This window comes from Rhinoderma darwinii, chromosome 5 (genome assembly GCF_050947455.1).
Source record: "Rhinoderma darwinii isolate aRhiDar2 chromosome 5, aRhiDar2.hap1, whole genome shotgun sequence".
NCBI classification, from domain to species: domain Eukaryota; kingdom Metazoa; phylum Chordata; class Amphibia; order Anura; family Rhinodermatidae; genus Rhinoderma; species Rhinoderma darwinii.
Genome location: NC_134691.1, coordinates 156,439,364 through 156,467,091, shown reverse-complemented (window position 1 = coordinate 156,467,091; position 27,728 = coordinate 156,439,364). Strand labels below are relative to the sequence as shown.

The window sequence follows — 27,728 nt, the reverse complement described above, 5'->3', positions numbered from 1 at the left end:
ATCGGTCACTGTAAGAGGCACTTAAAAGGATTTTCCCACCAGAAGAAATACTGGCATATTACTTGAACGCCATGACCACCATCGATCCTTAGAATAAAGGGGCCACTAGCCATGTGGCTCCTTCTCCTTTTTTGCATGCACAGCAGCACTCCCATCCACCCACTGTGCAGGGAGATACAACAAAGCTCCATTTTGCTTGACCGAAAATTTCTTGCAGTTTCCTGTTCAGTGCGAGGACCGGATCCGCTCTTTGTAGAGAAACAGCTATAGGGGTTTCTTCCCCTTTGTTCTTGGAATTGGCTGGGGTCCCATTACTATTTCCTGTAGTACATCCTGTTAATTCACAAGAGGACATTTCTAAGAGTGTAAAATATTTTGCATGTAAAATTCTGAAATATTTATTATTTAATGTTATAAAGATGAAGGTTAAAGCAATGCTCCAGGAATGTGTTGTTTTTTTTTTGTCTGTGTGCACCGGAAGTCACTTTCCCTATGCATTCCTATGAGGCGCTCAATGAGATTCTCATATGAGTGACTTCCAGTCCACACAGCAAACGCTGTAGGAGTCGGACAGTCACTGTGCAGGTCTCGTGACATAACGGCAGCCTGGAACAGAGGAGATAGTTCGGCTATAAAGCGTCTGGTGAGAGGATTTCCTGCCCTACCTTTTACCGGATATACTTTCCAAACATGGGACAAGCAAATAGTTAAACTAAGACTCTATTCGCGCTGCCGTCAGAGGCTCTATTGGGTGCGTCCTTCAGCATTTTTTTTTTTTTAATCAAGTCGTTTTTATTAACATTTTTCAAGAAAAGCATAGACAAAAGAAACTTTAAAGAGGCTCTGTCACCAGATTATAAGTGCCCTATCTCCTACATAATCTGATCGGCGCTGTAATGTAGATAACAGCAGTGGTTTTTATTTTGAAAAGCGATCATTTTTGAGCAAGTTATGAGCTAGTTTAGATTTATGCTAATGAGTTTCTCAATGGACACCTGGGCGTGTTTTTACTTTTTACCAACTGGGTGTCGTACAGAGGAGTGTATGACGCTGGCCAATCAGTGACTAATCAGTGTCCTACACTTCTCATTGTTCCAGCCCAGCATGATCCACAGCACAGTGTGATTGTGCAGTGAAAGAAGTAAACACGCCCAGTTGCTAAAAACACAATACACGCCCAGTTGGAAATAAGAGAAAACACGCCCAGTTGTCCATTAGAAAGGCTCATTTGCATAAATATAAAATTGCTCATAGCTTAGCCAAAAATGATAGTTTTTAAAAAAAAAAAAAACCTTTACTGTTATCTACACTGCAGCGCCGATCACATGCAATAGGAGATAGGGATTTGATAATCTGGTGACAGAGCCTCTTTAAATACAAAAAATGTGTAATGCCCATGGCCGCGGGCCGCCAGGTTTACTTACCTCCTGACGGCCGCAGTCATGGATCAGTGAGCGCTGGCCCCCATCTCCTCCTCAGCGCTTCACTAGGCCGGGTCCCGTAGGGTGCGCGCGCACGCTCGTGCCCTCTCTTAAAGAGCCCGTGCGTTCACACCGGAGTTAAAGTACCAAATTAGCCCATGAGCACTCTGGACTATAAGAAGGGCCCAGCCGCTTCCTGCATTGCCTGAGCGTTGTTGTCATTTACCTATGTTTGTCTCTGCAAATGGTCCCTTCAGTGTCTTCCTAGTCCCAGTGTTCCCGTTCCTGCTACCTGTATCCCGTGCTATTCTGAACCAAGTGCCTTATAGAGTTGGAGTCGAGTTGCGCTAAGTACTACGCCTGTCCTGTTACACCACGCCTGGTGTCTGCCTGCTGCTAAAGTCTCATCCTAGCCTGTCTTGCTGCTGTCCGAAGTTGCCACATGTACACCTATTTAAACTATAGACTGTAACCTGTGTCCTGTTGGCCAGCTGCCATACCGTTAAGGCGGTACGGCCCAGTGGGTCCACGCACCCTACGTGACAAAAAGTACATCGTACAGACAATGCTGCACAATATAAAATTATATTACCCCCCTCCCCACTCCCCCCCATTCCACTTCCCCGAGACACCACAGAGCACCATGCACACCAACCACCCAAAAAATTAGGTACCGTTTGGAGAAATCTCCATATTATGTAGTCATACAAAGTAAAACCATTAGTTACACAATCAAGCAGAGCCTTGCATTAAAGGAGAAAAATCCTGAAGATCTGCAGCAGGTAATTCTGGCGTCTCTAACCATACTGCCCATATGCCCTGCAAATCTCGACACTTCCACCATACCTTATGCATGAGTAGAACCGTGGGTACAGAGTTAGGCAAGAGTCTAAACTTATGTGATTCCAACAGGGAAAGAAAGGGCCCCTCACCTAATAAATGAACCAACAGTCCACTATTTGAGTCCCCCGATCGTCCCACTCCCCATCCTTTAAAATGCTGTAATTGTGAAGCAAAGAAGTAAGACTTGGAATTGGGAACTGCCAAGCCACCTTCATCTATTGGAAGTTGTAATGTTTCCAATTTAATTCTGGAAATTCCACCACCCCAGATGAAAACCCGAAACAGTTGATCTACTCTCTGAAATAGCGAGTTTGCTAGCCACACTGGTGAATTATGTATAATATACAGTAATTGCTGCATAAGTATCATTTAAATTAGACTAACTTTCCCTACTACTCCTAAGGGTAATCTACGCCATGCCAGTCTTCATTTTGAATTTACCAAGTAGTGATAAGAGGTTAAAAGGGATAAAATTCATGACTCTGCGTGTAATCTGTATACCCAGATATTGAAATTACGTAGCAAACCCTTACCATTTCCACTCTTATCGACAGGGGAGTCACTAAAGGATCTATAGGAAGAAGCAATGATTTGTCCCAGTTAATGGAAAAGCCGGAGTATTCACCAAATTCAGTAATAATGCGAATAGTCCTGTATCGCCCAAAAACAATAAAATGTCATCGTCGTATAACGCCACCTTCTCCTCCAATGTACCATATCTTAATCCCACAACCCCAGAAGCAGATCTCAACTTTGTTGCCAGTGGTTCCTCCACTAGAGTAAAAAGAAGGGGAGACATGGGGCAACCCTGCCGTGTGTCTCTTCCCAACTCTATTTGGTCGGAGACCATGTTATTAACCCCCAAGCGAGCTGTTGGATCTCTGTACATGAGCTTAATCTAACAAACCGAAGTCCAAATCCCATTTTCTCCAGGACGGCCCATAGATAATTCCATTCCATGCTGTCAAATGCCTTAGCCGCATCCAATGAAAAAACAGCTCAAGTACCAGGATTATCTGGGACCACCTGGAGATTAAGGAACAGGCGGTCTATGTTAATAGTCGTGGACTTGGAGGGCATAAAACCCACCTGGTCTGTGTGCACCACCGATTCTATATAATTGATTCTAAACAAATCGCTAATATCTTTGCCAATATTTTCACATCTGTGGGAAGCAAAGATATAGGACGATACGCATCCGGAGATTCTGGATTTTTATCAGGTTCTAATAAGACTATAATCAAAGCTTCCATCATGGAGGCTTGAAGTTGTCCTTCTTTCGCAGCTGCCTGAAGTGTACACGATAGTTTGGGCAATAAAATCTCCCCATATGTCCTCTTTCGGCATTTTCTTCAGAGTTATGTGGAGCAATGGCGGAACATGCATTACTATTTTTCCTGGCAAGTAGCCGGACTCCACGACGTGACTTGACAGTTCCCATTGTAAGTAAATGGTATCAGTTGGGCGCTGTTGGGATCCATCGTAGGACAGATCCAGCAGAGCATTGAGGTATTCTGTTATAAAGAAAAACATTGACGATAGTGTGAACAGAGCATCACTCATATTTAAATATATATATTTTTTTTACCTAAACCCTCTTGCAGAATAGGTAAAATAGCTATAGTAGAAAAAAATATACAAAAAAGCCAAGACTGCTTTGACAACAGCTGTTAGTATGGGGAGTCTTCCATTATTAACCCCTTAAGGACGCAGCCTAGTTTGGGCCTTAAGGCTCAGAGCACATTTTTCAAATCTGACATATTTCACTTTATGTGGTAATAACGTCGGAATGCTTAAACCTATCCAAGCGATTCTGAGATTGTTTTCTCGTGACACTTTGGGCTTCATGTTCGTGGTAAAATTTGGTCGATATATTCAGTCTTTATTTGTGAAAAATTGCAAAATTTAGAGAAAATTTACAAAAAATTGCATTTTTCAGAATTTAAATGCATCTGCTTGAAAAACAGACAGTTATACCACCCAAAATAGTTACTAGTTCACATTTCCCATATGTCTACTTTAGATTGGCATCGTTTTTTGAACATTATTTTATTTTTCTTGGACGTTACAAGGTTTAGAACATAAACAGCAATTTCTCATATTCTTAAGAAAATTTCAAAAGCCTTTTTTTGAAGGTGCCAGTACAGTTCTGAAGTGGATTTGAGGGGCCTATTAATTAGAAACCCCCATAAAACACCCCATTTTAAAAACTAGACCCCTCAAAGTATTCAAAACAGCATATAGAAAGTTTTTTAACCCTTCAGGCATTTCACAGGAATTAAAGCAAAGTGGAAATGAAATTTGCAAATTTCATTTTTTCTGCTGAATTTCAATTTTATTCAATTTTTTTTTAGTAACACAGAAGGTTTTACCAGAGAAATACTACTAAATATGTATTGTCCAGATTCTGCAGTTTTTAGAAATGTCCCACATGTGCCTCTAGTGCGCTCGTGGACTAAAACACAAGCCCTAGAAGCAAAGAAGCACCTAGTGCATTTTGAGGCCTCTTTTTTATTAGAATATATTTTAGGCAGCATGCCAGGTTTGAAGAGGTGTTGAGGTATCAAAACAATGGAAACCCACCAGAAGTGGCCCCATTTTGGAAATTACACCCCTCAAGGAATTCATTTATGGTTTTTGTTATCATTTTGACCGCACCGTTTTCTCACAGCACCTATTTGAATTGGGCTGTGAAATGAAAAAAATTATATTTTATCCAATAAGATGTCATTTTTGATCAAATTTTCTTATTTTCACAGGGAACAACATACCCCATTTTGTTGCCCAATTTGTCCTTAGTGCGGCAATACCCCATTTGTGGTGATAAACTGCCGTTTGGGCCCATGGGAGGGCTCAGACGGAAAGGAGCGCTATGTGTTTGTTGGAGTCCAGATTTTGCTGGATTGGTTTTCGGGTGCCATGTCGCATTTGCAGAGCCCCAGAGGTATCAAAGCAATGGAAACCCACCAGAAGTGACCCCATTTTGGAAACTACACCCCTCAAGGAATTCATTTTTGGTTTTTGTTATCATTTTGACCGCACAGTTTTTTCACAGCACCTATTTGAATTGGGCTGTGAAATGAAAAAAATGATAATTTTTCCAATAAGATGTCATTTTTGATCAAAATTTCTTATTTTCACAAGGAACAACATACCCCATTTTGTTGCCCAATTTGTCCTTAGTGCGGCAATACCCCATTTGTGGTGATAAACTGCCGTTTGGGCCCATGGGAGGGCTCAGAAGAAAAGGACCACCATTTGGCCTACTGGAGCTTTTCTGGTGCTAAGTCATGTATGCAGAAGCCCCTGAGGTACCAGTACAGTTGAAACCCCCGAGAAGTGACCCCATTTTAAAAACTACACCCCTTAAGACATTCATCTAGAGGTGTAGTGAGCATTTTGACCCCACAGGTACTGTGTAAAAGATAATGCGCAGCAGATGGTGCAGTGTGAGATTTGCAATTTTATATATATATATGCCATTTCAGTGTCCAATATAGTGTGCCCAACATGCGCCACCGGAGATATACACCCCTTAAATTGTAATGTGGGTTCTCCTGGGTACGGCAATACCCTACATGTGGCTGTTATCAGCTGCCTGGGCATACGGCAGGGCTCAGAAGGGAAAGATGAGGGGGGTAAGCTGTGCGGAGTGCATCAGGGTAAATTAAAAATCAAGGGATGTATGATACATTTTAAAACAATCTTTTATACAGAGCTCTGGTTTTTCGGGACACATGTCACATTGGTATATTGTGTTCTTCCTTATCCCCCTCTTATAGCAGACTCTGCACCTCTTTTGACTCTTTCCCTTTCCACCGGTTTGGGGAACTTCTCCTGGAAAGTGTTGCCCTGGTACGATGCGTGTGGCCTCGCTTCCAGAAGTACTGGGTGCCCCCCCTTCCTGGTCCCTAAAGATTAGATCTTCAAATTCCAGGAAAGTTCCCCTCTGGCCTGCACATCGACATAGCACGTACGCATTGTACAAAGCCATCTGTATGATGTGCCCGGCCAGCTTCTTATACCACACCGCATGGCGCTGTAGGGCTTCAGGACTTGATTTGACAAGTCCATCCCTCCCATGTACCTATTGTAGTCCAGGATGCAGTCTGGTTTGGGGGTGGCCTTTCCTTCATATATCCTAAATCTGTAGGTATACCCTCATGCACTCTCGCACAGCTTATACATCTTCACGCCATACCTTGCCCTCTTACCCGGCAGGTACTGGCGGAATTGAACCCTCCCTTTAAAATGTACCAGGGACTCATCAATAGAAAAACACTTCTCGGGGGTGTATGCTTGGGAAAACCGGGCACTGAAACAGTCTAATAGGGGTCTCCGTTTATACAAACGGTCAAAACTGGGGTAATCTCGGGGTGGGCACGGCTCATTATCAGTATAATGTAAGAAGCGAAGTATTGCCTCATTTATTTATTTTTTTAGGTTCCAGTTCATTTCTGAAGTTGCTGTGAGGGGCCCATATATTAGAAACCCCTATCAAACACCCCATTTTAGAAACTAGACCCCTCAAAGTATTCACAACAGCATATAGAAAGTTTATGAACCCTTTAGGTGTTTCACAGAAATTTAGAGCAAAGTAGAGGTGAAATTTACTCTTTTTATACCATTTTTTTTATAACACAAAAGGTTTTATCAGAGAAACGCAACTCAATATTTATTGCCCAGATTCTGCAGTTTAGAGAAATATCCCACATGTGGCCCTAGTGCGGTAATTGACTGAAGCACCGGCCTCCGAAGCAAAGGAGCACCTAGCGGATTTTGAGCCCTCTTTTTTATTAGGCACCATGTCCGGTTTGAAGAGGTCTTGTGGTGCCAAAACATTGGAAACCCCCCAAAAGTGACCCCAATTTGGAAACTAGACCCCTTGAGGAATCCATTGTAGTTTTCTTGGGGTGCATGCGGCTTTTTGATCAGTTTTTATTCCATTTTTAGGTGGCGTGGTGACTAATAAACAGCAATTCTACTATTGTTTTTGTATACTTTTTTTTTTACAGCGTTCACCGTGCGCTATAAATGATATATTAATTTTATTCTGCGGGGCGATACGATTACGTCGATACCAGATGTTTATAGTTTTTTTTTTATGTCTTATGGCGTTTGCACAATAAAATACGTTTTGTAAACAATCATTCACTTTTGGTGTTACCTTATTCTAAGAGCCATAACGTTTTTATTTTTCAATCAATAAAGCCGTGCGAGGACTTATTTTTTGCGTAACGAACTGTAGTTTCCATCAGTACCATTTTTAGGTACATGCGACTTTTTGATCTCTTTTTATTCCATTTTTTGGGAGGTGAAGTGACCAAACAATTGTGATTGTGGTACGGTTTATTAATATTTTTTTTTACGGCGTTCACCGTGCGGGATAAATAACAAAATAATTTTGTAGTTCAGCCCGTTACGGACGCGGCGATACCAATTATGTATAGTTTATTTGTTTGTTTATATATTTTTATTAATAATAAATGACTGATAAGGGAAAAAGTGGGACTTTTACTTTTATAACTTTTAAAACTTTTATTTTCTTATTTTTACACATCTTTTTTTAACTTTTTTTTAACTTTATTACTTTGTCCCACTAGGGGACTTGAGGGCAGGAGGCTCTGATCGCTATTCTAATACACTGCACTACATGCGTAGTGCAGTGTATTAGAGCTGTCAGCTACTCACTGACAGCAAGCATAGTGGGTCCTGACGTTGTCAGGACCCACTAGGCTTCCGTCTATGGCATAGCCGGACGCCATTGTTTGGTGTCCGGTTGCCATAGTCACCATCGCCGGCCGCTATCGTGTAGCAGGCCGGCGATGGCGGATTAACCCCTAAGAAGCCGCGATCGCTATTGAACGCGGCTTCTGAGGGGTTAATCGGCGGGGGAGCTCCGCGATCGGTCCCGGCACATCGAGCAGTGATAGTCTGCTGTCGGAAACAGCAGCTATCACAGCTCATGAACGCGCCCCGCGCGAACGGCGCCGTGTTTACTCCATGACCTACTATTAGGTCACTGAGCGCGAACGCTACAGTTAGCATGACCTAATAGTAGGTCATGGAGCGTTAAGGGGTTAATGATTATATTTTCTTTGGCTTTTAGCAGTGAAACGTTTTACCTCTCTGGGTCAGCTAAATACTGGATTTCAGTCAGGGGCGTAACTAGGAAAGACTGGGCCCCATAGCAAACTTTTGACTGGGGCCCCCCCTCCCCTGGGTGTCACACAACCCCCCCCCCCTTGTAGATAGTGCCATTTTTACAGCCCCCGCTGTAGATGACGCCATACAGCCCCCCTGTAGGGAACACCATACAGCCCCCCCTGCAGGGAACGCCATACAGCCACCCCCCCCCCTGTAGGGAACGCCATACAGCCACCCCCCCTGTAGGGAACGCCATACAGCCACCCCCCCTGTAGGGAACGCCATACAGCCACCCCCCCCCCCCCCGTAGGGAACGCCATACAGCGTCCCCCCTCCCAACAAAAATGTGACCTACAGTGTGTCCTACAAAATACATGTATCCCCTCTCCACAGGATCTCCACAGGACAGGGGATACATGAGTGATCGCTGTCAGCGATAGGGAGAACGGGGGACTGAAAGTCCCCTGAACTTCTCCATGACTAACCTCTGACTTCCGGCGTCTGCGCAGCTCAATAAAAATGAAAGGAGCGCTGGTCACGCATGCGCACAAGCACGACCGGCGCTCCATTCATTTCTACGGAGCTGCCGACACAGACACCGGAAGTCCGAGGTTTGTGATGGAGAACTTCAGGGGACTTTCAGTCCCCCGTTCTCCCTATCCCTGCCAGCGATCCCACATGTATCCCCTGTCCTGTGGATGTCCTGTGGAGAGGGGATACATGTCCTGTGGAGATCCTGTGGAGAGGGGATACATGTCCTGTGGAGAGGGGATACATGTCCTGTGGAGATCCTGTGGAGAGGGGATACATGTCCTGTGGAGAGGGGGGGGGGGATACATGTCCTGTGGAGAGGGGGGGGGATACATGTCTTTTGCTCTATTTTGCGCCTTCAGGACCAAACACCGTTTAGCCATTTTTAGCACGTTAGTTAAATGGCTATAACGTTTTTATTTGTTGGGCTAACGACGTGATTTTTACGACGTTTTTTTCCGTAGACAATGCAGGTTTCTTTTTTTATCGTTTTTATACACACCTTTTTTGCTATTTTAGAATTTTTATTCATAAAGTTTCAAAATAATAGTAAAAAAATAAGCTTTTTTACGTTTGAGCTATTTGTTTTTGGTAATAACATAGTTTTACCCTAAAATAGACCTTTTATTTGTGATCGTCATTGTCTACCGTAAATTTTTATATATTACATGTCTATATTAGCGTAATTGGGTCAGTGCTAGCGTTACAACAATGATTGGCGGGGGGAAAGTTTTTTTTGGGGTGGGTATTTTATGTGTATTTATTATTTACATTTTTTTTGCACTTTATTATTTTTTTATTACTATGGTCTGTTCCTCAAAGGTCAAAAAAGACCTTTGGGGAACTTTATATATTTTTTTTTCTTTCTTTTACACCATGTTTTTCCACTGTAACTGGAGCTGCACAGCAGCCCCAGTTACAGGTGAAATCAGCCCTCTCATAGTGACGATTGTCACTAATAGGGCTGTGCTGGGTCTAGTAAGACCCAGCAGCAGTCTGCCACTAACGGTACCCGGTGATCATGTGACCAGTCACATGATCACCGGGAGGAATAGAGACAGCGCCGCTGCTGCTGTCTCTATTCCTGTACACAGCGCGCATTCAGCGCTGTGTACAAGTCATCAGAGAAGACAGAAGCAGCGAAAGCTGCTTCTATCCTCTCCTCAGGGTCCCCGGCAGTCACTGACAGCCGGAGACCCGACATTCAGCTGCCCGATCGCGCGGGCAGCAAGTTAAAACCCGAGCCGTAGAAAGTCTATGGCTCGGGTTTTAAGGACCCGTCCCTGACCGCTGGCCGTAAAAATACAGCCAGCGGTCGGGAACCAGTTAGTGGCAGAGCGGGGAGATACCTCCCCGCTCTGCCGTAGTGATCAGTGGCGTCCCGCTGTAGCAGCCATAGCGGCTGCTAGCGGAGCCTCCGGCCATGGTGGGGGCCCGTGCTGGCGGGCGACACGGGCCCCCTCATGCCGCGGGCCCCGTAGCAGCCGCTACTGCTGCTACGGCGGTAGTTACGCCACTGATTTCAGTGCATTCTATTAATCATTAATGTAGTATATTCAGTACAGACTAGTAAATCTTTTGTTTAATGTTTGCCTTTTTATTACTATTCAGAATGTTGTGCATCTCATAGATAACTTCATTATACCTAGCAGTTTTCCAGCTATGCCCTTCATCATTACTGGACAGTTTTGTTTTGCTCTGCTGTTAATGCCGCATTGCCATTATAGTTAAAGTGAAGCTAAGATTATCTATATAGTCAGATAAAGAGCATTTACAGCATTGGAAGTACTGAATAGAGCCATGCAATATGGCTTGTGAAACGCCTAATAGTGACCTAAATATTGCCTGTATATTATATTTGTGTCATGTTGAAGTGCAATAAAGTCTTCTTTAGACCAGGATCACACACACAGTTTTGATTCAGATTTTGATCCAAAGCCAGAAGTGGATCAAAAAAGAAGGAAAGGTAAAGAGCCAAAAACGGCATTAAAACTGCATGTGTGATCCTGGCCTAAAAAGGATCCTTTCATCGCCATCTCAACCCCTAAACCAACATTATCCACAGGAACAGGATGAAAAATCATGCACTCCTAACCACCACTTAGGTCTTAATAAGCCCATGTATCTTTTTAATTAGCTACTGAAGTGTTACCGCAGCATATGTAAATAAGCAGAGAAGTGTCATATCGCCATTCCCGTGAGAAGAGTCACAGTTATTCATGAGCTGCAGAGCTAACCATGCCTCCTTACTTTTGATGGACACTCACGACTTCAACGACCCAGACAGTAGCGGACATAGATGGACAGTGAGGTCAGGCGTTTTGAGATGCCAGAATCCCTGGCCAGAGCATCGGCAAAACTCTGGCCGTGGATCCCTCTCCTGGAGGAGCCCCTGACATAACTGTCCATATATTGACAGTGATGTCAGGGGCTCCTCCAGGAGTGGAATCCCTGACAAGGGAGGGGGATGTGGCAATGTGGCACTTTTTGGGCATGATCTACAGGGAGCACTGTGGCATTGCCTAAATGGGCACTGTTTGGCATTACCTACATGGGCAATGTGGCACTATCTATGTGGGCACTGGCACTATGTATGTGGGCACTTTGTCAGTATCTATGTGAGCACTTGCTACAGTTGTCACTGTGGCACTATTTACAGTAGGCACTGTGGCACTATCTATGTGGGCACTGTGGCAGTATCCATGTGAGCACTATCTACAGTGGGCACTGTGGCACAATCTACACTGGGCACTATTTACAGTGGGCACTGTGGCACTATCTATGTGGGCACTATCAATAGTGGGCACTGTGGCACTATCTATTTGGGCACCATTTACAGTGGGCAGTTTGGCACTATCTACAGGGGCATTGTGGCACTATCTACGTGGGCACTGTGGTGTTTTCAGGGGGTTGGGACCAAAAATACCTTGACGAATGAAATTCATCCATTTATTTGTTTTAATGGCTGTGAAAAAAGGATGACAAACGGCTGTTAAAAATGGTCAGACGGCCTGGAAATGGATGAAATTTTAGAGACACACTGATACAATGCGGCCATGAAAAACTGACAGCTGATTTGGGCCTTTTTTTTTCACTGTCGCCTGAATATAACCTAAAGGGATTTTTGACAGAATACAGGTTGATTTAAAGGACAGCATTTTTCTATTAATAGAACATTCAAGGGGACACATTCAGGGGATTTGAAATTCTGCTTGTACAGCAAGCAATTCTAATTATAACCTTTATTTTAGGGTGTTGTAAAGTGGCTCCAAAGTAGAACTTAAATGTAAACGTTAGGGAAGGTTTATTAAGACTAATGCTTCATGTGCTAGTCATAAACTGATCTGCGTTGTCATAAAATGTGCCAAACTTATTAAGTGCCGCACGTCTCTTAATACTTTTGGCGTAGTTTGGACTATTATAATAGATTTGATGCATCTTGGGCTGTTCTAATGATAGAATTTGTAATCTACGCCTATTATGAGCAGGCGTAGATTTGCAATATAATTTCCGGCAATTTCTGTCGTAACTAACAATAAATATACCAGTCCGATGGTGGCCCCTCCTGGTTAACTCCCAACGACTTTTCTTGCTACTTTTTAAAAGTGGTGAGAAAAGTCATATATTATAGCACGAATATGGCATGCACCATAATTATAGACTTAATGCTAGAAAGTGACGTAAAGCTGTTTATAGATTCCTCCCAGTCTTTTTGTTAATAAGGCATTATGTATATTTGTAGCAATTGCACTGTATTTAATTGTTTTTACCTTTTTTATAGACTTCTAGAACCACACATTGTTTCTTAAGGAATAAAGAGACAAGTTTTTTCTGCAAAATGCCAATATTATTTCTGTCTCTACAGGCACTTGCTCTCTTTTCTCAGTTATTACATTACAGTGCTGCTAACTTCAAAGTCGGTCCATTGATTTTGTTTTATGATTTGGTAAAATCTGTTCGTTCGAGTAGTTTATGTGCCTTTGTGGAATTCTGCATTCTTGCTGCCCTTTATTTCACTTGAAGTTTGAGCTCAGTTTCTTGACCTATTAAAATAATTTTTAGATTAGATTAGAACTCTGCATTAACCCATGTACTGTATTTCTTGGAGGACTTTCACTTAGATAAATATTATAACTGCCCTTTTCTGTTTAATAATATTGTAATGATGTCTAGAACGCTTTTCTTTAGAGCTGCATGTACTGTATAAAAACATTACATGATAATATAGTCTACAAATAATAATATGCAGACAAGAGTATATACTACAAAGTTTCGTAATTGGATGAACATAAGCAAGGCTGGATATGGAATTAAACAAGACAACTGTCACGTACTCCCTTCCTGCAGCTCCCGCGGTCTCCAGGACGTCGAGGGTTACTCGCTCGGGCATCGCCCGGCCTGGCAGACTGAGGCAGTCTGCAGCCAATAGGAGCTCAGGAGCGTCAGGCCAATTAAGGCCTGGCTGATGTTCCTGAGCTCCCACACTCTCCTTATTTAGTTCAGCCTGGGGTAGTAGGCCTTTGCCTGTAATTAGTGTTTCCTAGCCCTGTGCTTTCCCTAGTTACAGACTCCCCTGGGCGACTTGCATTTTACTCCTTTGTTACCCCTGACCCCGGCTTGACTCCTGACTTTTCTTTGCCTTCTGACTCTTGTTTTGCCACACTCTCCCGGTTTGACCCTTCCTGCCTGACTGCGCCTTTTTCACCCAGACTTGTCCGTGGCGCAATTGCCCTGCCTCTCCCTCCGTGTACTTCCCAGATGACCCTTTGTTGTTTCGTACTGTCTCTGTCTTATCTGTTTGTCAGTTGCACTTGTACGAGTATAGGTATGCCGCCCAGTTGTGCGCCGTCGTTTAGGTTGAGTCGTACAAGTAGGTAGGGACAGAGGTTTGGAAGAACAGGGACCTCACTGTTACTCGTGTATTTGTTCATGACTACAACTATATACCATATTCTTTGCATAGAATTTAAGTATATAGTATTTAGGGAGTGGAAAGTTGTGAATGAATAGCTTTACTCCAAGTCAATATGTGTGGTAAGGTATTAAGAAGAGGCATCGCTTGAGATTTTAAGAGTCTGTCTCATAAACACAGCCCCTGTCCTTAAGCCTCATTGGGGCATATGGACTTTATAGGGAGTGAGTCCTAAACCGACCCGGAGCATTCAGCTGCTCGCCATGGCAACTTCTATCTGAAAAGTAGTTGTTTTCGTGAGACAACCCATTTAAGAGCTGTGTGGCCCTCAGCTACTCTGTTTGAAAAAGGAGGAAAGAGGTATCATGCTCTTAAAGGGATTTTGAGACTGAAATAACTTTGGATTAGAAGAAGGTGCTGGCGGCTCAGTAAGAGCAGTAAAATAAGTACATATGAAGATCCTCTTCTTATGTACTTTTTTAAATTCATACTAAGTTGCCAGGGTGGGACCACCTGGCGGCTCCCAATGACATCAGTTAGGTGCTGGCCCATTGAGCCAGTATGGCTCTATGTGACGCCTGTTTAACGAAATTAGGAGCCGTCAGGCAGTCCAGCACTCGTTTTGGCAGGGGGCTGTGCTCCCTCAGCTCACTCGCTGCTGCTGGGAGGACTAACGTGACTAATGGAGCAGCAGTTTTAAAGAAGAAAAATGGTGGCGGCAGTAGTGCTGTCTCCGGAATGATAGGGTAATAACTGTGTAGATGTCTTCAGATATGTTTGGGGTCCATACTATAAGAGTTTGAGGAGTGGATGTTCCCAAGCTCAATCTCTTGCTTTGACCCTAGTTGGATTGTTTCAATGGCCCTGCGGTGCAGCTATCCACTGCCTGTGGACCATAAGAAATCCTCCAGTATGATAGGTGCTTTAGCACCTAAGGTGTACTCTATGTCAGGAAAGGTAATATGCTCCCTCAGGGATAATAGGATTTGTGGCTCTTGACTGGGACTTGTAGTGTATGAGGGGACTCTTCTCTCCAGGCTCGTGGTGATAATTAAGTGACCACCATCTGCAGGAGTTACCGCATAAATGCTAAGACGGATATTTTTACAGCCGGATATTTTTACTGGCGGATTTTTTTAACTGCACGGCCGATGCCCCGTGCAGTTAGCACGTGTATGAACGTTGACAGCCTGGAAGGGGTTTAATGAGTGCAGTGCTGCTTCAGTGTGAGCAGCACTGCACTCTCTTGTCGGCTTTGAGAGACCCGGAATACACCCCCCCCCCCACTTTAGATATTGCCACACACAACCCCCTGTAGGCAGCACAAAACCTTCTGTAGATAGCGCCACCTAAGCTCCCTCCAGCATCGGAACCCCCGGCCAGCTCTCTGAAAAACTGATAGTTGATTCGTTGTTGACTGCCATTTTTTTCATGGTCGTGTGTATATAGCCCTCTTCACTCTCCCTCATAGCGATCCAGGGTGACGGAGAGAGAAGAGGACTAATTGTTATAGAGCTCTGCAGTGTATATAGATGTGTGTATGTGTATATATATATATATATATATATATATATATATATATATATATATATATATATTAAAAATTAACAAAAAGTTATTTTTTTAATTTTTAGTGATTTGTCTGCTCATAATAAAAATTAAAAACACTGAATTAATTAAATTAATCTAGAAAATGAAAGCCTCATAAGTCTTGTAAAAAAAAAAAAAAAAAACAAAGTAAAAATAGTTGTGATATTCCATGCGGTTGCAAAGATATTATCGTTTAAAGAAGTGCATATAAAAAATGGGAAATTTGACCTGGGTACAGGGACATCAATGACCCTTGGTCATGAAAGGGTTAATGTCTTGTCAACAGTATCTGTTATGAGGTTTTTTTATTTCATGGATTCTTTTACAATTTATGAGCGTTACGAAGATTATAGATAGCAGTGTGACCAATATGAATTTAGTAAATGACTTGTGCTTCGTAATATTCCAGGAATATATAAAGTTGTGTTGGCAGATTATTTGTTCTTCTCTACAGACAAAAGGCCCAACTGAATTCTGCACAAGGGAAAGTTGTAATGTTTTGTGAATGTTATATATATTTAAAATATAAAATATTATTTGAGCTTTAAGGCTAAGTTCACACGGAGTATTTTGCAGAGTTTTTTGACGCGGAAACCGCGTCACAAAGCTCGGCAAAAACGGCCCTAAAATGCCTCCCATTGATTTCAATGGGAGGCGTCGGCGTCTTTTTCCCGCGAGCAGTAAAACTGCCTCGCAGGAAAAAGAAGCGACATGCCTGATCTTCGGGCGTTTACGCCTCTGACCTCCCATTGACTTCAATGGGAGGCAGAGAAAGCGTATTTCGCGGTGTTTTATGCCCGCGGCGCTCAATGGCCGCGGTGAAAAAGGGCGCGAAAATCGCCGCGAAAATTGGCGTGCAGGGAGAGGAAAATCTGCCTCAAGCTTCTAAACGGAATATTGAGGCAGATATTCCTCCTGCAAAATACTCCGTGTGAACATAGCCTTAATTGTATATTCAAATTAGTTAAGAATAACCAAAAGTATGTATGTATATAGCCAGTGGTTCTATGCCTAAGGGCAAGAACAAAGGATCTGCAGGTATCTTTTGTGGAGTCTATGCATTCTGTTAGAAAATGATGGTGAAAAACTGTACAGACTTGAAGGATGAGGTAGAAAAGCAGACAGCAAAGGAAAAATACATAAGTATTTAACTAAAGGTTCATAAATATATCAAAATGGGTTAAGATTGAAACTGAGAGCCCCCGCACTGCAAGACACACTCCTAATTACTAGGCCTCATATTGCCTTTGAACAAAACTATAAAGCATAGTGAAAAGTTTAATACTGTAAAATTAACTTATTGCGGCATTAATGGAATCTGATTGGTTCTAGATTATCAAATATTTTTCATTATTGGGTGGTCATTGAAAAGTATATGAATTTTAATTGTAAGGGTAGAGAGTTATAAAAAAAAAGTCCAATATAAAATGATAAGAGAGTATATGCCACTATTACTGCTTTTTTTTTCCTTACCAGAAGAGTCTCATAATTGACTCTCTCTACTCAGTCTTCTGGTTCTGGTTATAGACGAACGAACTGATTCGTCACATATCAAATTTGGCCCAAATTTCCTAAAAGTTTTCGGGTGCACCGAAATCTGAAACTATTGGGGTTTTCTACACTCAAATAGGCAAAATGGCACCCAGCGACGAGCATCGGCAACATTTTACAGATTATAGAAAAAAAAGAGCGGAGAAGAGGAAAAATAAATCACAGGCTGCAGCAGTCACATTGGACAAAACTACGTAATCTCAGCAGGCCAGCAGTAGTAGTAGTTTTGTGTAATGTGACCGCTGCAGCCATTTACAGGCATCACTAAGGAAGACCAGGGACTGTGAGTATGGTATGTTTTTTATTTTAGGGGTGTAATCATAATTGCCCCAATTGGATACAGTGCTAGAAGACATCAAAGAGTCAGATAGCACATTTCGGGAAATTTGCTTCTCTGTAGTTTTGGTCTTGTGACATTTGAGATTATTATGCAGTTGTTTGCTTCATTTTTTTTTATTTCTAGATTTTCAGATGCCAGGTTATAGCTTTCCTGCTATTACAGGTGAAATTTTACAAAATATTTTCCAGCAGTCCCCCTGCACACTTCAACTCTAAGGCCCCATGCACACGACCATAATTTTCATCCGTAATTACGGATGAAATTGCGGACCCATTAATGTCTATTGGCCACGGACACCTTTATGTATATTATGGATATGTGTCCGGGCCGGAAATGATCCGCAAATTCTAGAACATGTCCTATTCTTTAATTTAATTCCGGCATGGACCCGCTCACAGAAGTCTATGGGCGCTTCCGCAATTGTGGACAGGTACGGATGTGTATCTGTAGCTATCGGATCCGTATTTGCGGACGGTAAAATGCCTTACGGACATGTGCATGAGACCTAAAACAGAGTACAGACACAGATTTGTGGTGTGGATAGTCTACATGTAGCTGAATAAATCAACGCAGAAATCAGAGCGTGCTGCAAATTTTCAATTAACCCCCCCAGCACTCATCCACACAGCCCACAATTCTTTGCCTGCTTTTATTGAAGTGTGAACACACACACATAAATACTGAGATCATATACACAGCCACAGAGTGTTGAGATCATTATAACTACGATTTGCACTGAAAAGACGGTGCAGTGCTGCTCTTAACCCCTAAAAGACCAGGCCAATTAGAGTTTTTTCATTTTCGTTTTTTCCTCCCTGCCTTCCAAAAGCCATAACTTTTCTATTTCTTCGTCGACATAGCCGTATGAGGGCTTGTTTTTGGCGGGAAAAGTTGTAGTTTTCCATGGCACCATTTATTGTACCGCATCATGTACTGGGAATCGGAAAAAATATATTTTTGTGGGGTGAAATGGGCAAAAACAGCGATTACACAATTTTTGGGGCGGGGTTTTGCTTTTACGGCATCCATTAGGCAGTAAAACCTACATATTCGTAAAACAAAAAAGAAAAACTATATCAGAAATATAACCAGGCACTCTTGGGTCATTGAAAAATTATGAAATTTTATTTATTATTAAAACTCCAATTATTTAGAGAATATAAATGTATTCACACAATTTAAAACATTTTTGTCTCCTGGCCAGGAAAAGGTTACATACAGATACAAAATATACTAATAAGTAGGAAGCATAGATGTACACCTTGTTTTCCCCACAAATCGGGGTAAATGGCAAGAAAATAGATCCCAGAAAAAATCGCTAGGTTGAATTCACACCTGCGTTTTTTTCCCTTTGCACATACTTATGTGTATTTCCTCCAAAAAATGACAGCAATTCTTGTCAAAAGAGCGTGTAGTAGATTTATGAGGAAGGCCTTCCCATATATGAAAGAAGCATACCCCTATAAAAATAAAGCTGTCATTCAGTAAGGGGTTTGTATTTTTTATTTGTGTGTGGCTCTCATTCCTCCCTTTCAAGGATCAATCTTGCCTCAGGGATCAGGGGTAATAGACAGTCTATTTCTTAGACCATTACGGTCAAAATATATTCCTCCCGATCCTTATAATAATCACAGAGAGCTCCGTTCTTAATGATTTTATACTGCTTTTACCTTTAAACATGCACAAAGAGACGTGGAAGAGCAGCAGGCACAATTTGAAGCTCCAATGCCTCTCACCAGGTGGTATTCAGGTGAGATTCCGCCCATAAGCTCATACCTTCCTTCAAGCCTTTAGGATTGAGTTCTTCAATATAGGCTTTATTACGTCTCCGACATGCAAGGTTGCTCCACAGAAACATGTAGAGGTATTAGATCCAAAAGAAAGAGGGGCCCACACTTTCAAAAAGGTGATTTTCCAAACCATATAGTATCCATATAGTATCCTTTTTCGTGCGATGTTCCCAACACGGCCAGGGATTCACAAGGCAGAGTCTCGACGTCACTACCCGCCTTGCTTGATTAGGTCAGCTGACGCGTTTCATCCCTTATCGGGATTTCCTCAGAGCTGTCTTAGCAAGTCCAGCCAGATTCAGTGCATTTATAGGGTCCAACGTGCTTTCATTGGATCTATAGTTGGGAATAAAATATCCTGTACCGAAGGTCTATGCTATTGCAAGATTACCCTCGTATTCCTTCAACGAAGTGACAACAATAATTTTCTTTCTACATCAAAAAATATATGTTAAGGAAAAAACTGACAATCAATTAGTTCGATATTAATGAACATTTTAATCCCTATATAGATCGTGCATAATCAGTAATGTCCCTCATACGCTAATATATATGTGAAACTCGAGTTTTGGAGAAAATTACTTCCTGCCTAAATAAAGTTAAATAATATTACCCAAGTTATACATTTCATATTTCACATATTTTTTGAGATGTTAAATACAAATATTTTTCCTTTTAATAAAAGAAAAAAGAGAAAAAGAAAAACTTTTCTTTCCATATTTTTACATAGAGAGACATAGATACGAAGAGCTTTTAAATATTACATTTTTGTTTATTACATTTTTATTTAGTCAAGATATTCAAGCCCGTTTGAATATCTTGACTAAATAAAAATGTAATAAACAAAAATGTAATATTTAAAAGCTCTTCGTATCTATGTCTCTCTATGTAAAAATATGGAAAGAAAAGTTTTTCTTTTTCTCTTTTTTCTTTTATTAAAAGGAAAAATATTTGTATTTAACATCTCAAAAAATATGTGAAATATGAAATGTATAACTTGGGTAATATTATTTAACTTTATTTAGGCAGGAAGTAATTTTCTCCAAAACTCGAGTTTCACATATATATTAGCGTATGAGGGACATTACTGATTATGCACGATCTATATAGGGATTAAAATGTTCATTAATATCGAACTAATTGATTGTCAGTTTTTTCCTTAACATATATTTTTTGATGTAGAAAGAAAATTATTGTTGTCACTTCGTTGAAGGAATACGAGGGTAATCTTGCAATAGCATAGACCTTCGGTACAGGATATTTTATTCCCAACTATAGATCCAATGAAAGCACGTTGGACCCTATAAATGCACTGAATCTGGCTGGACTTGCTAAGACAGCTCTGAGGAAATCCCGATAAGGGATGAAACGCGTCAGCTGACCTAATCAAGCAAGGCGGGTAGTGACGTCGAGACTCTGCCTTGTGAATCCCTGGCCGTGTTGGGAACATCGCACGAAAAAGGATACTATATGGATACTATATGGTTTGGAAAATCACCTTTTTGAAAGTGTGGGCCCCTCTTTCTTTTGGATCTAATACCTCTACATGTTTCTGTGGAGCAACCTTGCATGTCGGAGACGTAATAAAGCCTATATTGAAGAACTCAATCCTAAAGGCTTGAAGGAAGGTATGAGCTTATGGGCGGAATCTCACCTGAATACCACCTGGTGAGAGGCATTGGAGCTTCAAATTGTGCCTGCTGCTCTTCCACGTCTCTTTGTGCATGTTTAAAGGTAAAAGCAGTATAAAATCATTAAGAACGGAGCTCTCTGTGATTATTATAAGGATCGGGAGGAATATATTTTGACCGTAATGGTCTAAGAAATAGACTGTCTATTACCCCTGATCCCTGAGGCAAGATTGATCCTTGAAAGGGAGGAATGAGAGCCACACACAAATAAAAAATACAAACCCCTTACTGAATGACAGCTTTATTTTTATAGGGGTATGCTTCTTTCATATATGGGAAGGCCTTCCTCATAAATCTACTACACGCTCTTTTGACAAGAATTGCTGTCATTTTTTGGAGGAAATACACATAAGTATGTGCAAAGGGAAAAAAACGCAGGTGTGAATTCAACCTAGCGATTTTTTCTGGGATCTATTTTCTTGCCATTTACCCCGATTTGTGGGGAAAACAAGGTGTACATCTATGCTTCCTACTTATTAGTATATTTTGTATCTGTATGTAACCTTTTCCTGGCCAGGAGACAAAAATGTTTTAAATTGTGTGAATACATTTATATTCTCTAAATAATTGGAGTTTTAATAATAAATAAAATTTCATAATTTTTCAATGACCCAAGAGTGCCTGGTTATATTTCTGATATAGTTTTTCTTTTTTGTTTTACATATATATCTTTCAGAATTGGCACCGTGTGATATTGATATCGCATTTATTGTTGGGTTTTCTATTGGGTATGGTTTTCTAAACCTAATCTTGTTTTATATAAACCTACATATTCACCTTATTCTACAGGTTGATATGGCGATACCAAATTTATATGTATTGTTTTATGTTTTACCACTTAAAAAAACAAACTATTTGATAAAATAAAAAAATGTTTTGTGTCGCCATATTCTGAGAGCCATAACTTTCTTATTTTTCCATCAATTTAGAAGTGTGAGGGTAGAGCAGTAGTTTTCACTGATACCATACATGTGACTTTTTGATCACTTTTTATTCCTTTTTTTTTAGAGAGCTAAGGTGATCAAAAAACAACAATTTGCATGCTTTATTTATTTATTTTTACGTCGTTCACCGAGCAGGTTACGCATTGCTATATTGTGATAGTTCAGACATTTACGGACGCGGTGATACCAGTTATGTTAACTTTTATTCTTTTTAACATTGCTTTAGGGAAAAATTTTTGAAAAGGGGGTTTTTTTGAACTTTTAATATTTTATATTTTTTTGCAGCATTATAAAAATCTTTATTTAGCTGTTTTTTACTTTTTTTTTTTATTAGTTCCCCTAGGAGACTTGAAGCAGCGATCGTTGGATCGCTTGCATGATATACTGCAATACTAATGTATATCGTGATTCTGATAGTCTCCTTTGAAGCCATGCCAGAGACACCCCTTGATTCTAACAATTTAAATGCCGCGGTCGCGATTGACTGCGGCATTTAAAGTGTTAAACGGGCGGAATCAAAGATCACTTTTGATTCTGCCCGTTGCAGTGAGGTGTCGGCTGTATAACACAGCCATCACTCGCTGAGTATGGAGCGAGTTCAGCCCGTGAGCCCGCTCAATACTTCCCCTTAACGGCTACCGCGTACCAGTAGGTGAAATGTCGTTAAGGGGTTAATCAAGTTCTAGTGTGAGATACTAATAACACTTAGGCCTTATTATTCACACATACGGACCGTTTTTCCTCCATATGAATGTCTGTGTGTGTCCATGTGCTAATGTCTAGTTTTTTTCACCTCTGCAAGCACTTTCTGGTTTTACTTTTAGGCATCATTTACATGACCGTGATTTTCGTCCGTGCAGCCCGCGTGCTTTTCACGCGGGTCGCACGGACCTATACAAGTCTATGGGCCAGTGCAGACAGTTCGTGAGTTTTGCGCAGGGTGAGTGCGCTCCGTAAAACTCACGACATGTTCTATATTTCCCCGTTTTTCGCGCCTCACGCACCCATTGAAGTCAATGGGTGCGTGAAAACCACGCAGGTCGCTGTCATTCTCTGTCATTTACAAACATCCAAACGGAGTGTCAAAATGATGGCGGCTGCGAGAAAATCTCGCAGCCGCGCATCATATACTGATGACACACGCAGCTGTTAAGTGCCTTTTGCGCACGCAAAACGCCGCATTTTTTGCGTGCGCAAAACGCACACGCTCGTGTAAATCAGGCCTAATATTTTTTTGGGCATTTCTTTAGCAACTGATCAGTGACAGATGCCATCCTTGTGCTGTCTGTTTTTTTCACGCACCTATAAACCTTAATGGCAGAGTCTGGTATGCAAAATTGGACCAAAATAGGGTATGCTGTTTGTTTTTCACAATGGACATGCTCCATGGAAAAATAACACATTTTTGCATAGCCCCATTGACTGTCCATTGTTAAAATACATTCATGGGAATAAGGCCTTACTAGAACATTGTCTGTATAACAGTCTCTATGTATTCATGTCTGTGTGGAGGCAGCTTCCCTCCTTCCTCCTCCTAAGGCCTTATTTACACAAACGTGTATTACGTCCATGCTACACGCGAGAAAATCACGCGCGTCGCACGGACCTATGTTAGTGAATGGGGCCATTCAGACAGTCCGTGATTTTCACACAGCGAATGTGCGCTGCGTAAAACTCACGACATGTCCTATACTTGGCCGTTTTTGGCGCATCACGCACCCATTGAAGTCAATGGGTGCGTGAAGATACCGCACGGCACACGGAAGCACTTCCGTGTGCCGCGCGTGATTCGCGCTACAGTAGTAAAATAAATGAATGAAACAAGAAAAGCACCTCCTACTTTTATGTTTGTAAACATAAAAACAGTGTCATCACGCTGCCATATGCGCAGAAATCACGCAGGCACACACCACATACTTTTTTGCACGCACAAAATGCCGCATTTTTTACACGCGCAAAACGGACACGTTCATGTGAATAAGGCCTAACACAGTCTCTCTGATAATCTCAACCCTTAGGCCGAATGCACCCGTTGCAGCGTAATTCAGTACCAGCAAAGTCTATGAGATTCCAGGTAATCTCATGTCCACGTTGTAGTATTTTCCGAGACGTAAATTGACCCGCGATGCGTATTTTCGAAACTGGACCATGTCAATTTATCTAAGGCTGGATTCACACGAGCGTGCTCGGTCCGTGATATACGGTCCGCATGTCTACTGTGTTTCCCGGACTGAACAAAGTGCAGGGACCGGGCTCCTAGCATCATAGTATCTATGACGCCAGGAGCAGGGCCGGCCTTAGGATAAATGGCGCCCCGTGCGAAATTATCTTTCGGCGCCCCACCCCATCATATAAAAATGCCCCATAAAAAAAGTATAGTGTCCCCACACATTATAATGCCCCTTTAGTGACACACACACACACACACACACACACACACACACACACTATAATGCCCCTTTAGTGCCCCCCCATACAGTATAATAATATTTAATAATATATATTATAACCCCTTCAAGGACACAGTATTTTGTCCTCTAATTGTGCCCACACAGTATTATGCCCCCTAAGTGCCACACACATTATTTTGCACCATATAGTGCCCCTACACAGTATAATATCCACGTAGTGGCCCCCACACTGTATAATGCCCCCCTCCCCTGGCTGCCACACACAGCCCCCCCTTGCAGATAGTGCCTCCCTGTAGACAGTGCCATAATCCCCCACCTCCCCCTTGTAGACAGTGCCATACAGCCCGCACCTCCCCCTTGTAGATAGTGCCATACCGCCCGCACCTCCCCCTTGTAGACAGTGCCATACAGCCCCCCACATCCCCCTTGTAGACAGTGCAATACAGACGCCCACCTCCCTTGTAGACAGTGCCATACGGCCCCCCCACCTCCCTCATGTAGACAGTGCCAAACAGCTCCCCACATCCCCCTTGTACACAAATGAATATAATAATACAATGCCTAAATATTACCACTATGACTATATAAAACCACCATACTGTGACTAGATAACACGCCATACACTGACTGAAAAATACCACCATACTGTGACTAAATAATACCATCTTACACTGAATAATGCCACCATACTGTGACTAAATAATACCATCATACACTGAATAATACCACCATACTGTGACTAGATAATACCACCAAACACTCAATAATACCACCACACACTGAATAATACCACCATACTGTGACTAGATAACACCACCCTACACTGAATAATACCACCATACCATGACTAGATAACACGCCATACACTGACTGAATAATACCATAATAATGTGACTAAATAATAATACCACCATACTGTGACTAGATAACACGCCATACACTGACTGAATAATACCACCATACTGTGACTAAATAATACCACCAAACACTGAATAATAGCACCATACACTGGTAGTATTATCTAGTCACAGTATGGTGGTATTATTCAGTGTTTGGTGGTATTATCCAGTCACAGTATGGTGGTATTATTCAAACACTGAATAACACCACCATACAATGACTAGATAACTCTATGGGAAGAAAAATGTGTGCAACCTTGCGAACATTTCAAAATGCCTGATAGGGAAACATTAAATTTGATGCGCATGTCATCCTAATGCTAAAATTGTAGCCTTATAGCCAAGTCATCGTCCCCCACACACAAGCAAACTATAACTAAACCCTGCTCCGCTACATATTTTGATGCAATTTTCACAAAATTAAATAAAGCTGCAACATGTGAATATGCTCTTAGGGTAGGAATACACGTAGCGTAAACACTGCGGATTCTCCGCAACAGATATCATTGCAGAAAATCTGCAGCATAATACAGTAGCAGCAGATTGGATGAGATAAAACAAATCTCATCTCTACACAGAAACTGTAATTAAATTGACCTGCGGTGCGTTTTTTTTAATCTGCAGCCGGTCAGTTTATGCTGTGGAATTGCTGCTCTTGTATTGTAGTAGTTACCCATTGAATTCAATGGGAGGTAGAAATGCTGCGATTCCGTCGTGAAAATCTCAAATGAGAAAAAAAAAAGCTTATTCTTACTCCCGGTCGTAGTCATGGCGATGCGTATTCTCTTCTGAGCACAGCCCGACCTCCCAGGATGACGATTCATCCCATGTGACTGCTGCAGCCAATCAAAGCCTGCAGCGGTCACATGGACTACAGCGTCATCCCAGGAGGCCGGACTGCGCTCAGAAGAGAATACACATCGCCATGACTACGACCGGGAGTATTATCTTTTTTATTTTTTATTTCTGCAGTCTTTCTGCAGCGGATATGCCGCCCGAAAAACTTCACCAAAATTTGGTGCATTTTTTTCAGGTGGAATTCCCTGCGGCTTCCAGGACGGATACTCTGTGTAGTTTTATGTATCCGTCCTCTGTGTTCCTTTCCCCAATAATAAAGTTGCTCTCCTCCCCAAAAAATTATCTCTAAAGAATCCTTTCACCCCCATGCATAACATTTGCTGCCAACTTCCACATATAATTTATAATAAGCTCCTACACAACAAAATAAACTATACAGAAGTGCCCCTCCCCACAAAATAGATTTGTGAAGAATCCCCCACAAACTCCTATAGCATTTAGACAATGTCCCCTCCCCCACAAAATCGATCTATAAAAAATCCCCACACAAAAAGCACCTATAAACAAGTCTCCCCTCCCCCACAATATCGACCTATGCAAAAAAAACAACCATCCTGTTACATATGATTTGTAGCTCACTCTCTCCTCCTCCCTCACACAGCACATACATGAATATGGATTACACTAAGGGCATGCCCCCACGTGGCGGATTTCCTCCGCAACTGTCCGCATCAATGCCGCACCTAATCCGGGTTGCGGATTACGGCTGCGGATCTGCCCAAAATGTGCAGTAAATTGATGCGGACTAGCTGCTGCGGACTGCGGAAAAAGTGCTTCCCTTCTCTCTATCAGTGCAGGATAGAGAGAAGGGACAGCACTTTCCCTAGTGAAAGTAAACGAATTTCATACTTACCGGCCGTTGTCTTGGTGACGCGTCCCTCTTTCACTGCAGCCGTCACTTAGACTGAAACGTCATCCTGGGAAGCTGGACTGGAGACAGAAGCAGGGAGTTCTCGGTAAGTATGAACTTCTATTTTTTTACAGGTTGCTGTATATTGGGATCGGTAGTCACTGTCCAGGGTGCAGAAACAGTTACTGCCGATCGCTTAACTCTTTCAGCACCCTGGACAGTGACTATTTACTGACGTCTCCTAGCAACGCTCCCGTAATTCCGGGAGCCCCATTGACTTCCTCAGTCTGGCTGTAGACCTAGAAATACATAGGTCCAGCCAGAATGAAGAAATGTCATGTTAAAAAAGCAAGACGCATCCGCAGCACACATAACATGTGCATGACAGCTGCGGACTTCATTGCGGAATTTAGAATCTCCATTGAAGTCAATGGAGAAATTCCGCCATGAGTCCGCAACCAGTCCGCCACTGCTCCGCAACAGACAGAGCATGCTGCGGACACCAAATTCCGCTCCGCAGCCTATGCTCCGCAGCGGAATTTTACGCATCGTCTAAACGAACACTTCTAAATTTAAGTGGAAGTCAATGGAGAAACGGCTCCGCTGCGGATTAACGCTGCGGAGTGTCCGCAGCGGAATTCAAGTGAAATTCCGCCACGTGTGAACCCAGCCTAAAGCTGCTGCTCTTACCAGAGTCCTGAGCTCCGTGGAGGAGTCTTCACTGTGAGAACTGCGGGAGTCTGTGTGGCTGTGCAGTGCAGGCTGTGCTGATTGGTGGAGCAGACAGAGGCCCCTGCTGCTCCACCAATCAGCGCTCACTTCACAATGCAAAGGAGAGGAAGGACCATTTCTCCTCTCTGATGTGCGGCCTGTACGCGAACCCCCTCCCCTGCCCCCTTTTTACTTAGTCCGGCAGGGAGCAATAAGGAGGTTGTAAAAACATAACTCAT

At 42.2% G+C, this 27,728-nt stretch overlaps 1 protein-coding gene and 1 long non-coding RNA gene across 2 annotated transcripts in view; one reads left to right on the top strand and one right to left on the bottom strand.

Annotated features, from left to right (window-relative positions):
• Positions 1-27,728, top strand: part of FARS2 (phenylalanyl-tRNA synthetase 2, mitochondrial) — a 304,738-nt gene that overhangs the window by 201,290 nt on the left and 75,720 nt on the right. The window lies entirely within an intron of this gene.
• On the bottom strand, positions 3,462-25,912 carry LOC142652774 (uncharacterized). Its single transcript, XR_012847925.1, has 2 exons — positions 25,825-25,912; positions 3,462-3,778 (listed from the first exon to the last, which is right to left on the bottom strand). It is a non-coding gene; the product is annotated as an uncharacterized LOC142652774 (long non-coding RNA).